At 46.4% G+C, this 12,207-nt stretch overlaps 1 non-coding gene across 1 annotated transcript; it reads left to right on the forward strand.

The window, feature by feature from the left end:
* The first annotated feature begins 11,869 nt into the window (after nucleotides 1-11,869).
* Nucleotides 11,870-11,941, forward strand: TRNAQ-CUG (transfer RNA glutamine (anticodon CUG)). The gene has a single exon. It is a non-coding gene; the product is annotated as a tRNA-Gln (tRNA).
* Nucleotides 11,942-12,207: the final 266 nt, after the last annotated feature.

Genomic DNA, 12,207 nt, shown 5'->3' on the forward strand with positions numbered 1-12,207 from the left:
TGAAGACAAAAGATGGTTCCTGAGGTTGATGTAATTGGATACAGGAGGCTTGTTGATCAAGTGGCAGGATTGACTGCTCGGCTGATGATTGTCTTGTTACCATAAAAGACTTTGCACTAGGTGGGAAACTGCCTTCTGTTGAAACCCAGTTAAAGTGTCTTCATACGTTTTTGTCTTCACTTCAGACAGCTTTCTCTTGCAGCTTCTACCTACTGCTCTGATCACCAGTTCAGATGATCTAACACTATTGCAAGTCCTGCACTCTCCCCAGTGGAGCATACACAGCTCCTGCTGTGCTAAAATAGGCACAGGAGAGTGAAAACTTAATTTGTCCACTGTTATTGTGAGAATGTGACCTTAAATGAGGAAGTAAGCGCATTGTTTATGAAAGTGTGTGCTATAGATCTCTGATGTAGCTAGTCTAAGATGCAAATTTACCCTGCATTATGACCAGGGATCCTGGCTTCCTCTGTTAAAAAAATCCAAAATTCTCTGATAAAAAGTCCAAAATCCTGTGATTAAAACCCCCCAAATCTGTGTTTTTCCACAATTAAAATGAAATGCCACTATATCCATAAGTATCAGTTAAACACATTGTTTTATTGATATATTTACAATTTTAAAGCAATTTTGAAGCCTACCAGTGCCTCAATCATTATAATAAAGTAAATTCTAAATACCTATATATTTTATAATGGAAAATCAGAGTTCCCCCTGCCCCCTTCACTCACCAAGAAGCAGGTCCAGCTGCAGCTGTCCCTCTCACTGCTTTGTGGTGCTAAGCATCCCTGACATGCTGGTGCCCCTCACTCCTGACCTGCAGCCCCAACCCACTGCTTGCAGCTGCCCACTTGCACCAGGATGTAGGTCCAACTATGCCGGTCTCCCCACACCTGCTTCTTTGTAGTGCTGAGCAGCCCTGACATGTCATGACCTAGCCCCTGCCCATGCTGTTGCCCCTTACTCCCAAGCCACAGTGCCCCCCCCCCCCCCGCCAGTGCCCCTCACTCCCAACCACCAGCCCCTGACTGCCTGCCACTCACTCCTTTCCGGCAGCAGCTCTCCCCTGTGCCAGGACATGGGTCCAGCTATGGCTGTCCTCTCTGCTGCTTTGTGGCTCTGAGCAGTGCCAGCCCCTGTTGTTCTGCTCCCCGTGCCTGTTGGCAGCAATAAGAGCTGGGTTCAAAGTTTGTTTGGTTTATTTTTTTGGGGGGGGGGGGAGGGGGGAGTCCCAAACCAGCTTAGCTTCAGCTCGAGCCCCCACTCAGAAACCTGGGACAATGAGATTTAAACTGGGTTGTCCTGAATGAACAAACTTATCCCTTGCAAGCAATGTACCAACAGAAGCCGGATTTATTATAGGACAAGGGAGGAAGAACACACAAAGAACAGCTTAAAGCACTATTAAACTCTAAGGCTTAAATTCTGTAGTCCAGCCCACCTGGGCTCTCCATTCTCCTCAGCCCTCCTGGGGCCACACACTCATCCAGGGTCCCTTGGCCCCAGCTTCCTGGGCCTGCTGGGACCTCCACCTCCCTTACAGTCCCATCCACATTCCATCAGATGTTACCTGGCCAGCAGCAGACCACCTGCTCTGCCTCCTGGCTGGGGCTCACAGACTGCTATCCCCACCCCTAGTGGGACACGTGACTGATCTGATTGCGAACTGCTCCCCCGGAGCCTGGCTCCTGAGTCACTACTAAAGTGGCAGGTGCCCAAAGTGCCCTTCCACACCCCAGCCCTTGGGGAGCTTCTGCCAAACTCAGGCAGACTGGACTTGGGAGGTCCATCCAAGGGGGGGAGCCCTGGGCCCCACCACCTTATACCTGCCTTACCCTAACTGCCTGGATAGGAGAGCCCTGTAAGCTGGGAGGCCTGTAAGCTGCTCTGGGGAGCAGCCCCTCAGTGAGCTACTGAGGTACACTGCTGCATTGTGCTGTGATATAATCTGCTCCTGAGGAGTCCCTGCTCCCCAGTGAGCTGATGGAGTGCACTGGTCCTTGCTGCAATGTAAGCTGCTCCTGCGGGGCCCGCAATAAGTTGCTGGGATACACTGGTCCTCACTCCCACATGGTAGCTGTGGTGGGTGGCTGCTAACCTCTGCCAGTTGCTGCACCCCAAATTCCTAGTCCCAATCTACAAACTGCTTTGAGTAGGATTAAAGAATGCAGAATAAACTCGCTGGCTGGGCCTTTCAAGTACATGGACTAATACCTGTAAGGTATGCTCCCTCTTAAATAAACAGAAAGTCCTCAGGCTAGCCCAGGGCTCCAGCCCAAATGCTAGCTTAATTGGTTTTTCTTTAATGCAGACAATTGAATCACTCTCTGAGTTAGTCTGGGTTGTTAAAATAGAGTTACAGTATTCCATCTACATTTTCATCTTTCAGGCATTGGCACTGAGCACTGAAAAGACCCCAAGTTTACTGAAACATCTTTCCACATCAGCTGAATTTATAGTTAGTTGGAGGAGAACCACCACATATTTTGCCAGATTGGGAATGCTATCTTCAATGGCCATTCAGAACTTAATGAGATCTTCAATGTCTGCAAATCCATCTTTGCAATTCCTAAATATTGGCAGTCCTCAGACTTACAACACAATTGGTTTCTGAAAATACACAAAGTATACAAGACATCTTAAGTTGAAACTTTGTAACTCGGAACCAATTTTCTCGTAATGTTATAAACGGGGGATTGGTTCCTGAACCAAGGCCCAACACCCAAATATAGCCCAGAATTTTGTATTCAATCAATTATAAATGAGTAATGTAGTTACAGTAATGTATTTATATTGTAAATAGCAATCATATTGATTTGGAAGGACTTCTTTGAGGTGACTTTGCTGGACTTTTTGAAAGGCTCTTGGCTGGACTTTTTGAAGGGTTCTTGACTGGAGTCTTCTCAGGAGTCTTGGCTGCAGGTTTTACCTGGAGTCTGTCTGTTTTCTTAAAGAAAGTGTCCAAGGAAGTTTGGACAGATGTTCTCCAAGGAGATGAGCAACGCAGCAAACTTGTTCACTGGAGTGGCATCGCATCGGATCAAGCAAGGTAAAGTTGAAACTGATGTCATAAAGTTGAAACAGGGTGTCAATTTATAAATGTTGTAAGTGCAAAACGTAACTCGAAACATTGTAAGTTGAGGCCAGCCTGTACACTGGCCATTCCATGTTGCCTTCATTGGACAGCTTTACTTTAAATCTGGTTTCACAGTTTCATAATCTATATAAATAGCACTGATTTGTGTAGGATCCAGTGCATGAACAGCACAGAGAAAATCAATTGTTGGCTGTTTGCTTTTTACATGGTACTGTCTGTTTACCAGCAGTGCTTTGTGAGCAGCGGACCCTTTCTCATTATCAGTTGATCATGCCAGATACTCCAGCCATGGAATTAAATCCAGGACAGTGTTGTATACTTTGCATATTTGGCATTTTGGGGACAGTAGAATTTACAGTGCTGTCACCAGATATCCACAGTTCTCTGAAATGTACTTCAGATAAGTGTATCAGTTTTCTACTGCTAACAGGCTGGCTAGTTCCCACAGAACAGATGTATCCCCTTGTTCCATTTGTTCATGCTCCACAAACCCATGATAGAGCTGGTAATACTGTACATGGTACTTTACACAACTGAACCACTTATTCCACCTGGTTTGGGTGGAAGTGTTGGTGAATCAAGGGTGTTCCTTCAGATATCTCAAGAACCATGCACGACAAGCTGGAGCTTTCACTAAAAGTGACTTCATCAAAGCAATAAAGCGATCCACTTGCTTGAAGGTATCTCACTAAGTATTTTGTGCCAGAGCAACTACATGTGCATAGCAACATATATGTACACAGTGTAACCACAGATTGCAAAGCACATGGTTCCAACCCTTCGCCATATAGCTCTCATTGTCTGTTACAAATGTCGATATTCACTCAAGTGGATGCTGAATACTACCATACAAGAAATCAAGGCTTATGAAATGGTGGCATGATTAACTTTCCCCAGGCACACTGTCTTTACCAGCTGTGGTGCGGAAATGTCAGCATTTCTAGGAGGACATACCTAGAACACCTGAAATAAAATGTTGAAAACTGGAGTATTTTGGAAATTGGTTGATTCATTGGCAATCACAGCAATAAAGTTTCCCTCAAAGTCATTAAGAAAGTGTTGTTTTTCCTCTTCAAAAACAGCTGGTAGGCGGGAATAAAATTGGTCTGACTTGGGAATGCCACCACCTCCCCTAAGGTGCTTGCTCAAAAAATCCCTGACAACAGGTAAATCCATTTTATCTAGAGGAAAGTCTGCTTTTAAACACATTTGAATAAAATCCAAAGTGACCATGTCACAGGGGTCTTTGGCAACTGTAGAGCGCTGGAATGCTGCAGTCACAGTGCACTTTTTTTTACTGTTGGTGATGGGCCTGCTGATTCAGTGTCTTCTCTTTATCTCTTTTCATTCTGAACTTGATCTACAGCCTTGCTGCATGCACTGCAGAACCACACAGTACCACCAGTCTGAAATTTATCCTTGCCAAACTGAGCAAGATGGTCTTTAAGGGTGACATTTGTACTCTTTGGTATCTTTTCTAGATTTGAATGCAATGTCTGGAGGCTGAAGTAAAATTGGTGCTGCATCAGAACACGAGCCACTGTACATAGAGGATGACTCGATTCACGATGACATTTTTTTCATGGAAAGCACAAAATCACGTTTTACATGAAAAAAAGCAAGCAAGCCCAGTGATCTTGTTGGGTTTCCTGATTCCAAGCAGTAAAAGTGGGAAATAAAATTGCAGCTAGCCCTACCAGAGCCTTGGAACATGGGGTGGGGACCTGGGGGCAACACAGGACTGCCAGGCTGCTGAGTGCCAGCTGGCACTTCCTGCGGGGCTTGCCCCAATGCAGCTCCTCAGCAGCTGCTGCAATATCCCAGGCAGAGGCCATGCCCCCTCTGCAGAGAAAGACAACCCCTCCCCCAGTCTATACCAATCTGAGAGGAGAAAATTCATTCCTGACCCCAGCGTAGCATCAGTCTGACCGTGAGTTGGAGGGAAAAGGCCCCGCAGCTACAGTCCTCCAGGGCTGAGTCTCAACTTGAGCATTGGCACATCCCTGACCAGTAGCCAACCAACCTCTTCTTAAATGCCTCCAGTACTGAAGAGTTCACAGCTTACCTGAATATCTGTTGCACTGCCCCCTGCTCTACTGGGAGTCAAACTGGAATTGAACTAGAGCCTAAGAACTTGCTTGAACTCGCATTCTGACTTGAATCAGAACCAAACCATCATTTGCCCTGTCCTACTGAACTACAACAGGAACCACACTGCAAAATTCACTAGAGTCATCAGTTAGACTTGTGTCATTGGTTATGTTGAAACTATAATAAAAAAATAATTTTAGATGAATGCATGAGTGAGTGAATGAATTTGGTTTCAAGCATACCCAGTCTACTGAAAAAGCAACCTTGAGAACAGGAAGATAAGAACAAATATACCATCTACAAAAAGATAAGAGGAGGTTGTAAAACAAGTGATTCCTCACCATCCATCCATCTGCATGCTTAATCCATGATGTATGTAACCAAAAGACTGAATTTTGATGAAGTCAACTCAGCAACTCAGATCAACAGCAACAAGGTGATTGGCTGAGCGGGTTGTCAGAGGCACTGCAGCAGTCTGTCTGGATAAAATAGCAGTGAAGACCTAGCCCCGATGACATTGTATGCCATCCACATCAACTCAGGAAAAAAACTACTGGCATGCCTCTCATAAGATCATCATGTCCAGAGGCACCTCAACTGGCCATCGTGACTGAACCTGAGCACTAGTGGATTGGCATGTATGTATGAATGGTTTTAGATAAAGCATTGCTTTTCCCCACTTGATCTATGTGTGTCACTCAATAAAAATCTTGGTTGCTGAACCTGCACATTAGTCTTTTATCCAACACTTAGACTGGGGTTACTGGCTACATGGGAGTCACCAGTTACCTCCGCCAGTCAGAGTAAGATGACTGCTTCGGTCCTCATTAAAGCTGCAAATAACATTTTTTTAACTATAAAAACCACTGGCTTGTGTGAAGACACACAAAGATAAAATGGCACTGCCAGCACTAAGACATGCCTCACCGCTCTATCATGAATCCTCAGAATTTTCTCTGAACATGCAATTTCTATCACACTTTTTTTCTCTTTGGCTCCTTTAGTCTACATGATTGATTAACAGAGAATGGAGTTAAATGTAGGTAAACAGCTGTAAATAAAAACTGCTGCTTTTTCAGTTACTGGATTCTTATTCCAATTCTGATTCTGATTTTTATTCTTACAGCTGCTTATGTTTCAGGTCAGCTAGTTCCAAATGCCCATTTCCAAAGCTTGCTTAACACTTTATGCAGTCATAGCATGTAGGATGTAGAGAGGGAGGGGGCAGGCAGGCTCCTAGGGTCTGTGGAGTGATGGGAGATTGGGGGTATGTCCGCAGGAGCTGTGAAGGGGTGAAAGGTTTGGGGCAGGCTCCCTGGTTGGGAGGGGACGGGCTGTGAAGAACTCCCTAGGCACCCTCTAAAAGTGGGCAGGATCTGGGGCACAGCTGGGACCACTTTGGCCACTTCTCTGGGTTTGGGGGATAGGTTAGGGGGCTAGTGCCACCTCCTGCCAGGGCCAGGGGGTGACGAAGTTCCCCCTGCTCCCCAGCCCTGCCAGCATGACCCACACCCCTCTGCCCTGCCACCCCCAGTCCTGCTGGCATGACCTGTAGGCAGAGCTGACTTAGAGGTGGGCAGCAAGTGCAACCACCCAGGGCACTGAGGTGGGGCATCCCAGGGCAGAGCCTGACCTCAGCTCAGGTAGGGGCACAGGAGGAGTCAGTGAGCTGGGTAGAAAACCCTGCTAATGCCCCTCATTCCCATCCTGCAGCTCCCTGAACCCCATATCCCTGCCAATGCCCCAGCAACCCCCAGGCCCCAATCCCTCAGTGTATGGGGAAGAAGGTGTGTAAACAGGGCAGGAGTGGGTGTGTGGGGCGGGGATATGTGGACTTAGGCAACACCAGTGATGATGAATTAGAGAGGCATGGGAGAACACGTGCCTCCCCTCAAATTTCCACAACAACAGTGAGGTATGGCACCCAGGCCTGCAGCCTAGCCAGACCAGCACCAGGCAGGAGCTGCCTCTGTGGCCCAACAGTTGGCCCCAGCATAGGAGGGCAGAGCAGGGTGGGGAGACTTGGTGCTGCCACTGCTGCCACCAGTGCCAGAAGCCCCATACCAACCATGCCACCATGGCCACCAGGGTGAGGTGCCCCCTACCTGCTGCTGCAGTGGGGAGCACAACTCCACACTATCACTGCTGGGAGCCCTGTACTATCTGTGCACCCCTGGTGCTGCTGGGTGAGCAGGAGGTGCCTCACCTTGGTGGCTGTGGCAGTGCGGCTGGTGCAGGGGTCCCAGTGGTGGTGGTGGTGGTGGTGGCAGCTATACCAATCTCCCTACCCTGCTCTGCCCTCCTATGCCGGGTCCCACCCCTTGGGCCGTGGAGGCAGCTCCTGCCTGGTGCCGGTTCAGCCAGACTGCAGCCCCCATGCCCCATTTGTCACTGTTGGTGCAGAAGGCTGGGGGGGGGGGGGCACATGCCCCCCCTCCCAATCTCTGATGCATCACCATCGGGCATGGCCAGATGGTCCCCAAGCCCTGGTTCTCCAATTCTGCCCCCCCCCCCAGCCCCATAGATTTACCTGTATGCAGCTGCCAGGATTGCATCCACCACCTTGCCTGGCTGCGTTGCTGACTGCATGTGTGTGTTCAGGCACATGCACGTGGCACCCTCTGCCTCCAATTGCCTTCCCCCTGCTCCCACCCTGCCCCAGGCAGCTCATTGCAGGCCTGAACTCTTTGAATCTGCAAGGGGAAATCTGTGGTTTCCCATTTCAAAGGGGAAAATCTGGTGGGGGGGGGAAGGCTTCCTATAAAGGGGAAAATCCACAGTTTTCCATGTTTTCCCACAGGAAACAAAAAACCTGGGTACCTGCTTATTACTGATTTCAGACCTTTTGCAAGCTAATAAGTCAATTAGTATAGTACAGAAATTATAATATGCAGGACAGTATGATAAACACAGATCCTGGTTTTCTCTGATTTAAAAAAAACAAACCCAATTTTCAGTTTAAAAAAGTAACCTCAAATCCACATTTTTCCATTAATTAAATGAAACACCACTTTTATCTATCTGTGTGTGTGTGTGTGTGTGTGTGTGTGTGTGTGTGTGTGCGCGTGCATGTGCATGTGTGTGTATAGTGATGTTTCATTTTAATCATGGATTTGGGATTACTTTTTTAACTGAAAATTGGGGATCTTTTTACAACAGAGAACACCAGGATCCCCGATGATCAAAAATATTCAGTCTGTATCAACATCTGTTCTCAGATACAAACGTGACAGGAGCCTTACAGATTAGGTACAATAAATCAGCAGTTACTACACCTTTTCTTCACCTAATCAATATTTTGTGCTTACTAACCACATCTTCAAATAATTACATGCATACTCCTGTCTATTGTGACAAGCATTTGCCAACACAGAGAAAAGGTATTTTAAGGAAACAATATGGAGGTTGTTCCATTTCAAAAGTCTCAAGCAGTCTGCAATAGGAAAGCAAATGCTTTTTGTGTGTTTCTGTATTCCACACAATCCTATCTAGATATAAGAATAATTAAAGGCAAAAGGATGAGCTCAGGCAAAGGGACAGATTCTGCCTGCTAGAGCCATCCAAAGCTCCAGACACTTAAGTGAGATTATTGTCTATTTAAGAGTAAAGAGAGGTACTTAGCTGTGTCAATTTGAAATCAGACAGGAAGCATGATAGATTTTCACTTTATGAACTAACTAAATCAGAGCTATACCGCATAAACTGATGATTAACATAAATATAAACTTAAACTGATCAGCATCTGATAAACTGAGCTCAAGCTCATGAAAGCTTATGCTATGTATCTCTGATTTAGTTAGTTTATTTAAGAGTAAAGACGGGTAGTTAGCCTTCAGTTAGTCTGAATTCAGGCAGAATGCAAGGTAGATTTGCACCTTTGGGCTAGGGACAGAAATTACACATAAACTGTTATAAATGATTGGAAACTAATTCAAATCTGTAACACAACAGGGCTGCATCCAAACAAGTGGGAAAATGCATTTTCCTCAGGATAAGTAGCAGTGGCACACTTTGTGCCGCTGCTACTTGTCCCCTGGGAATGCCTGTGCCCCATGTGCTCTGGCACACGGCAAGTTACCCCAGGTGGGGTAGGGGAGGCTGGGGCAGCACAGTGCTGACCCCAGGGGCCTTACCTGGGGTACTGGGAGCCTCCAGGAGCTGCAACCATGGCGCACCAGCAGCCGGCAGCCTGGCTGACAGACGAAGTGTGGCTCCGGCTGGCCAGGCTCCTGTTTTGGGCAGCATGTATGCTGCCCCACTTTTTTTTGGCGTGGGTTTTTTTGACCATGGGATCTCCTGGGGCCAAAATCCCTCCCCCTCCCCACTTAAGGTTCAAAGTAGCAGTTCAGGGAATGCCTATATGTTCAATGTGCAGCACCACAGACAGGTCTGCAGAGCCACACATCCATGTTTATCTGTATGCGGCCCAGAAGTTCAGTGCATATAAACTGCTTTCAAAATGGCTGAAACCAATTTAAGATATACCTGGATGGATGTAAAATCAGACTTAACCTGTTTAGGATAAATCGGTTTACTGAACTTCTGTCCCAGTCCCCTCTAGATACAAGTTAACCTACAGTCCCCCAACATCCCTGGATGCTTTGCACCTCCCTGGCAAACCCTCCCTTAGGCAGTCTAGACTTGCCCCAAGCTGTCTGTTCCAGCTGAGCAGAGAGGTGTGTTCTAGCACCCCCCAGGCTTGTGTCCCAAGCCACTGGAGGCATGTGGCTGCATTTCTGGAATCAAAAGTGAATGTCTGTTCACTTACTTACTGGTTCAATCTACACAGCTTAGACTAACCTGCAAAGATTGAATCAATTCAGCCTCGGACTTTTTGACTGTCTGTACTTAGCACCTTACAAACTAATTCCTGGTATATCAGAGCTGTATCTGACATAGGCTGTCTATAAAGATGCAAATCTACTTTGCCTTCTGTTCAAGAATAAGCTCTTTTACCTTGCGGTGCTCTTTAGGTATTTCCTATTGTAAAAATCAAGCTAATGTGAGGGAAAGCCACATATGCACTGGCATAGAATAAATTTCATAGTTTATAGTTTCATAGTTGGTAAAGTCAGAAGGGACCTGAGCAGATCATCAAGTCTGACCCCCTGCCATGGAAGGAAAAGTACCGGGGTCAAACGACCCCAGCAAGGTGTTCATCTAACCTCCTCTTAAAGACCCCCAGAGTAGGAGCCAGCACCACTTTGCTTGGAAGTTGGTTCCAGATCCTAGCTGCCCTGACTGTGAAGTAGCGCCTCCTGATGTCCTGATGTCCAGTCTGAATCTACCCTCTGCCAGCTTGTGACCATTATTTCTAGTCACTCCTGGGAGTGCTCGGGGGAACAGAGACTCTTCAATGTCTGCTGGTCCCTTCTGACTAGTTTGTAACAGGCCACTAGATCCCCCTTCAGCCTTCTCTTGTGGAGGCTGAACAGGTTCAGGTCCCTTAGCCTCTCCTCGTAGGGCCTGCCCTGCTGTCCCGGGATCATGTGAGTGGCCCTCCTCTGGACCCTCTCAATGCTGTCCACATCCCTCCTGAAGCATGGCGCCCAGAACTAGATGCAGTACTCCAACTGTGGCCTGACCAATGTCGCATAGAGGGGGAGGATCACCTCCTTGGACCTGCTTGAGATGCATCTGTGGATGCACAACAAGGTGTGGTTGGCCTTCCTAACTGTGTCCCTACACTGCCGGCCCATGTTCATTTTGGCATCAATAATGATTCCAAGATCCTTTTCTGCCTCTGCACTGATGACAAGGGAGATCCCCAGCCTGTAGGTATGCTGCTGGTTCTTCCTCCCCAGGTGCAATACCTTGCACTTGTCAGTGATGAAACCCATCCTATTCTTATCTGCCCACCCCTGTAACCTGTCTAGGTCCAATTGCAGCCTATTCCTCCCTTCTAGCGTGCTCACATCCCCTGACATCTTAGTGTCACCAGCAAATTTGAACAGGGTGCTTTTTACCCCCTCATCCAAGTCACTGATGAAGATGTTGATTTCCTATTGTATTAATGTATTAGGAAATACAAATTCCCTATTCTATTAATCTGATTTGTGGGAATTCATCGATAGGTAGAAAATGGAGCAGATATTTTTGCAGCTTTCTGCACCTACAAATGTACATACAGTTCACAAACAAAATTTCAGATGTCTTGTTGGATTCTTAGACCTTTTAGTATATTACTGTAGAGTCTTAGAAGTTACTTTGGAATTGATAACAATATATCTCTAAAGAAAATTTAACTCTTCTTGTCCCAGGAAAAAAATGAAAATCCCTGAACTTATATTGAAGTTCACAGCAAATGTCAGGTTCTTAAGAGACAAAGGTTGCAATATTATGATGCATTACAATGCTATGATGTAACTTGTTTTATGTTGGATAAAAACAAATAGACAGCAATCTTATCTCTTCCTCTTGATATTTCTTTTGGTCTCATTTGTCTGTCTTTCCCAGGCTTTTTCACACAATACCATCTGTCTCATTCTCCCTTTTGATTGTCTAATTGGCAGGATTCTTCCTCTGTTTGCAGAGCTTGTGCTTCTAGCTACTAACCTTGTGTTCATGTGGTGACTGGCACAATGGTAGGTACCTTTTACTGTTAGGTGCCACCTTAAATTCCAGTGACAAACTGCTTACAGTCACAAATTACTGGAAGACTGCTTGAACCTGAACAAGGGTGGTTCCATGGTGTAATGGTTAGCACTCTGGACTCTGAATCCAGCGATCCGAGTTCAAATCTCGGTGGAACCTGAACTTTTAAGGAAAAACTTCTTTACCATCTGCAAGCACCAACTCTGGATACCTGTAAGAAACTGTTGGATGCTTATCTTGCTGAGGTCATTTGACCCAGCTGGTTTCTTGCCTCTTGGGCAAAAGGCTGGACCAGATGATATCGTGAAGTCCCTTCCAGCCCTAATGTCTATTAAATCTATGAAATCTATAAATAAACATGATTGATAATAATAATATAGCCACCCTGGAGTAAAGGACCCAAAGGCACACCAAGGGGACAGATA

Source organism: Alligator mississippiensis, chromosome 1 (genome assembly GCF_030867095.1).
Source record: "Alligator mississippiensis isolate rAllMis1 chromosome 1, rAllMis1, whole genome shotgun sequence".
In the NCBI taxonomy this organism is placed as follows: domain Eukaryota; kingdom Metazoa; phylum Chordata; order Crocodylia; family Alligatoridae; genus Alligator; species Alligator mississippiensis.